Here is a 5762-nt window from a genome sequence, read left to right as displayed (position 1 = left end):
TTTTTTTTTTTTTAATGCCCGGTGTCTCGGCGCTTGAGGATAGAACCAGCGGATGGGAAGTCACCGGCACCGAAGACATGACACCAAGGGGCCCAGAGCCCTTTCCCTCTTCCTCCGTACATTACTGGGAGCGGGACCACAAGTCCGGTTCCTGCCAAGAAAAGGAGGGTAAGACTCTGTCTCAAAAAAAACAAAACTGTTGGCCGGGAGTGGTAGTTCACGCCTGTAATCCCAGCACTTTGGGAGACCAAGGCAGGTGGATCTCTTGAGGTCAGGGTTCAAGGCCAACCTGGCCAACGTGGTGAAACCCTGTCTGTACTAAAAATACAAAACTTAGCTGGGCATGGTGGCTCATGCCTGTAATCCTAGAACTTTGGGAGGCTAAGGTGGGCAGATCACCTGAGGTCAGGAGTTCAAAACCAGCCTGGTCAACATGATGAAACCCTGTCTCTACTAAAAATACAAAAACTAGCCAGGCATGGCAGTGGGTGCCTGTAGTCCCAGCTACTTGGGAGGCTGAGGCAGGACACTTGTTTAAACCCAGGAGGCAGAGGTTGCAGTGAGCCGAGATTGCACCATTGCAATCCGTCTCAAATTTCCAAAATGATGCCAAGTCCTAGGGATAGATGGGGTTGGAAGATTTATGCTGAGATTATTCTAAATTTAAAAACAAATGGCCAAGAGCAGTTGTCCAAACCAAGGCTTATACCTCTAATCCCAGCACTTCGGGAGGCCAAGGTGGGTAGATCGCTTGAGCCCAGGACTTCGAGACCACTCTGGACAACATGGTGAAACCCTTGCAGTCCCAGCTGCTCAGGACAGTGAAGTGGAAGGATCACCAGAGCCTGGGGAGGATGAGACTGCAGTGAGCCATGATCATGCAACTGCACACCAGCCTCGGCAACAGAGTGAAACTGTCTCAAAAAATAAAGTAAAATAAAATAAAAAATAAAAACCAACTGGCTTCGTGCAGTGGCTCATGCCTATAATCTCAGCATTTTGGGAGGCTGAGGCAGGCAGATTACTTGAGGTCCGGAGTTCGAGACCAGCCTGGCCTGCATGGTGAAACCCTGTCTCTACTAAAACAGGCAAAAAAATTAGCCAGGCATGATGGTGCGCACCTGTAATCTCAGGAGGCTAAGGCAGAAGAATCGCTTGAACCCGGAAGGCAGAGGTTGCAGTGAGCCAAGATTGCACCACAGCACTCCAGCCTAGGTAACAGAGTTTCACTCTGTCTCAAAACAAACAAACAAACAAACAAGCTAGGGACAAGCGGGCAAAGGCTGTCTCTCTGAGAGTCTATGATTGTAAATGTCAATTTTTAAAATCATATGATTGATCTGAGTATTAAATAAAATAGTGCATGTAGGCCAGGCGCAGTGGCTTATGCCTGTAATCTCAGCACTTTGGGAGGCCGAGGCAGGTGGATCACGAGGTCAAGAGATCGAGACGATCCTGGCCAACATGACGAAACCCCGTCTCTACTAAAAGTACAAAAAATTAGCCGGGCGTGGTGGTGCATGCCTGTTGTCCAAGCTACTTGGGAGGCTGAGGCAGGAAAATTGCTTGAAACCAGAAAATGGAAGTTGCAGTGAGCCAGGATTGCACCACTACACTCCAGCCTAGAGACAGAGGGAGACTCTGTCTCAAAATAAATATATAAATAAATAAATAAAAATAATAAAACAAAATAAAATAGTGCATGTAAAGTTCTTTGCCCAGTGCCTGACACATAGGATGTACTCTGTAAATGTTTTATTAGTTACTATGATCAGGAAAATGTGACAGTTTGCTGCCAAAGCTGAATATTTTTAAAATGCTCAAGTTTAAATAATAGTGAATGCTCTGGCATTGACTTGACTAGCTTCTTGAGGATAGAGACTGTGTCTTGGCCACTTATGGTTTTCTTAAAGCTTAGTGCCACCGTAAATTACTAATAAATAATTTTTTGAATAAATGTTGAGCTCGTGATATGGTTATCATAGGACTCAAAAGCATTTTGAAAGCTTTGGAAAGCCTGGGTATGATGGATGATGCTTTTAATCCCAGCACTTTGGGAGGCCAAGGCAGGTAGATTGCTTGAGCTCAGGAGATCAAGACCAGCCTGGCCAACAGAGCAAGACCCTATCTCTATAATTTTTTTTTTTTAATTAGCCAGGCATAGTGGTGCATGCTTATAGTCCCAGCTACTTGGAAGGCTGAGGTGAGAGGATGCCTGGGCCCCGGAGTTCAAGGTTGCAGTGAACTATAATCACACCAGTGGACTCCAGCTTGGGCAGCAGAGTAAGACCCCATCTCTTAAAAAAAAATTAAAAAATAAAAAACCCAGAAGGTGTTGAAAAGTAAAATGTTGATTTTTGAGAAGGATGGAGTAGAGGGGTTCATGGACATAGAAACTCAACATGGCCACAGGAAGAAACATCTTCAAATTCTAATTTTTTTTTTTTAGACTGAGTGTTGCTCTGTTGCTCAGGCTGGAGTGCAGTGGAGCAATCTTGGCTCACTGCAGGCTCCATCTCCCTGCCAGACTCAAGCAATCCTCCCACTTCAGCCTCCCAAGTAGCTGGGATTACAGGGACCTGCCATGATGCCTGGCTAGTTTTGTTTGTTTGTTTGTTTTTGAGACAGAATTTCGCTCTTGTTACCCAGGCTGGAGTGCATTGCTGTGATCTCTGCTCACTGCAACCTCTGCCTCCCTGGTTCAAGTGATTCTCCTGCCTCATCCTCCTGAGTAGCTGGGATTACAGGCACGTGCCAGCATACCCAGCTAATTTTTGTATATATATATTTTTAGTAGAGATGAGATTTCACCATGTTGGCCAGGTTGGTCTCGAACTCCTGACCTCAAATGATCTGCCCACCTCGGCCTCCCAAAGTGCTAGGATTATAGGCATGAGTCATCTTTCCCAGCCTTTTTTTTTTTGTATTTTTTTAGTAGAGATGGGGTTTCACCATGTTGACCAGGCTGGTCTTGAACTCCTGACCTCAACTGATCTGCCTGCGTTGGCCTCTCACAGTGCTGAGATTATAGGCATGAACCACCATGACTAGCCTGAATTCTAAAATTTTTTAAAGTTTAATATTATGAGCTTAGTCAAGAAGTCCTGAATTTATGGGTTGAATTGTGTCCCCTGAAAAAATTCATATGTGGAAGTACTAATACCCAGTACTTCAGAATGTGATCTTGTTTGGAACTAGTCATTGCGATGTAATTAGTTAAGATGGGCCAGGCACAGTGGCTCATGCCTGTAATCCCAGCATTTGGGAGGCTGAGGCGGGAGGATCTCTTGAGTCCAGGAGATTGAGAGCAGTCTGGACAACATGGTGAAACCCTGTCTCTACAAAACGTAAAAAGAAAAATTAGCTGGGCATGGTGGCATGTGCTTGTAGTCCCAGCTACTTGGGAGGCTGAGGTGGGAGGATGGCTTAAGCCAGGGAAGGTGAAAGTTGCAGTGAGCTGAGATTGTACCACTGCACTCCAGCCTGGGCAACAGAACATTGCTCAAAGAAAAAAAAACAAACAAACACACACACACACAAACCAATAATAATAGTAATTAGTTAAGATTAGGTTCATACTGGAGTAGGGTAGACTGCTAATTCAGTAAAACTGGTATCCTTCTTTTAAAAAGGAGTTAAATGGGATACACACACACACACACGCAGGGAGAATGTTATATGGAGATTAAGACAGAGGTTGTGGTGGTGCTTCTATAAGCCAAGGATTGCCAGCAAACTGTGAGAAGCTAAGGGAGAGGCATGGAACAGCTACTCCCTCACAGCCCTCAGAAGGAAACAACCGTGCTGCCATCTTGATTTTGGCCTTCTAGCCTCCGGAACTGTGAGACAATACATTTCTGCTGTGTAGTCACCTAGTTTGTTGTACTGTCATGGCAGCCTTTGCAAACTAATACGTGAAACAAACAAATCTAAAAATGCTGCCCTTCTGGCTCCCCCAGTGGTCTTTCACACCCAAGCCCAGATATTCATGTCCTAAAGTGCTTGTGTTCAACCATTTCTAATATAACAGCTCCCACCAACTATGCCTCTAAGAGCAAGTGGAACAATGTGGAAAGCCCTTGACTGATAAGTCCTAACAAGCACAGCAGCTTTAAGTCCAATCAACTACAACCATGTAATTAAAAATAATTCCTGCTTATGTCTGAAGAGCTTTAAATAAAGTTTGGAATTATTTAGCTATTTCACCTTAATGTTATTTTTTTTAGATGGAGTCTTGCTCTGTCTCCCAAGCTTGAGCGCAGTGGCACAATCTTGGCTCATTGCAACCTCCACTTTCCGGGCTCATGTGATTCTTTCACCCTAGCCTCCTGAGAAGATGGGATCATAGGCATGCGCCACCATGCCCAGCTCATTTTTGTATTTTTAGTAGAGACGGGTTTTTACCATGTTGGCCAGGCTGGTCTTGAACTCCTCACCTCAAGTGATCCGCCCACCTCAGCATCCCAAAGTGCTGAGATTATGGGCGTAAGCCACAGCACCTGGTCATTAGTGTTATTTATTTATTTTTTTGTTTGTTTTATTTTTATTGCATTGTAGGTTTTGGGTTACATGTGAAGAACATGCAAGATTGTTGCATAAGTACGCACATGGCAGTGTGATTTGCTGCCTTCCTCCCCATCATTAGTGTTATTTTAATATGTAATAGTAATTGGGATACATTGGTTATTATGGTTCAGGGACTTTGCTAAGCACTTTACACACATAATTTCTTTAATCAAACATAGGAGAAACTCAGAGAATTTGCTTGTGTGTAAATGTATACCTAGTTCGTAATGGAGATCCTAGCCTGCCTGAGCCCAGAGTCTATGTTCTTTGTTACCACGCTCTTCTGCCTCCTGAGACGGTACTGAGCCTAATGCAGAGAAAAGTCATGGAATATTAGATTCCTTCTCTTGTCGGACTTAGTCTTGTTATAATTGACATAAAAGCTCCTGTACATTCTGTCTGCATTTTCCAGCTCTAGATGAAAGAAATGCGACTGGCACATAGTAAGTGCTCAGTAAGTGTTAGCTGTTATTACTATTAATATTGCATTGTATATGTTCCTGTCTGGCAAGGGAGGTGAATTCCCAGACTATTGCTAACAGTAGGTACTTTGAATGAACAAGACCAGTGGGGTAAGAGCCTGGAAAGAAAAGTTGATCTAGAGAAAAATGAGAAGGGTGGAGAGGTTGGGGCTGGGGGATGAGGAGTGAGAAAGAGAAAGCAATTGGCAGAAGGCCAGATTGCACTTTGCCTTTGGTGTGGCTGCCCCTGGGAACTGAGAGGAGTGGGGTGGATGGCCCCTCTACTCCTAATTGGTCAGATCACCTTGTTTTATCTTTTATTTCCTCCCTTTTGGGGTGATGGGGTAGCTGCAGCTTGTGGTTACATAAAGCTTCCTGGAATTCTTCCAGGAAGAGAGGAAGCATGTGAGGTCCTGGCAAACAAAGATTCAGGAGTTGAGCAGTGTGTAAGCCATAGCAATTGTGTACCAGCAATCAGCACCATGGTGAGGCTGGAGGACAGTAGAAGGAGGCAGGTTTACATATAAATTCCCTCTCTCCCACTTTAGCATTGTGTGACCTTGGGCAGGTAACTTACTTATCTGAGTCTGCTTTCTGCTTCTGTAATAAGATTGATAAATGGCACATGCTCTACAGGCATTTTGTCAGATAATGCATTTAAGTGCTTAGCATAATGCCTAATAAATAATAGCCATTATTATTGCTATTATTTTATATATATATATATATATATAT

General features: G+C 44.0%; 1 non-coding gene across 1 annotated transcript; it reads right to left on the bottom strand.

Annotated features, from left to right (window-relative positions):
- Positions 1-19: 19 nt before the first annotated feature.
- Positions 20-168, bottom strand: LOC116531705. The gene has a single exon (XR_004260536.1). It is a non-coding gene; the product is annotated as a small nucleolar RNA SNORA57 (small nucleolar RNA).
- Between the last annotated feature and the right edge of the window lie 5594 nt (positions 169-5762).

This window comes from Sapajus apella, unplaced genomic scaffold, assembly GCF_009761245.1.
Source record: "Sapajus apella isolate SASKATOON/1434 unplaced genomic scaffold, GSC_monkey_1.0 scaffold71, whole genome shotgun sequence".
Taxonomy (NCBI): Eukaryota; Metazoa; Chordata; class Mammalia; order Primates; family Cebidae; genus Sapajus; species Sapajus apella.
This window is presented reverse-complemented; position numbering and strand designations above follow the sequence as displayed.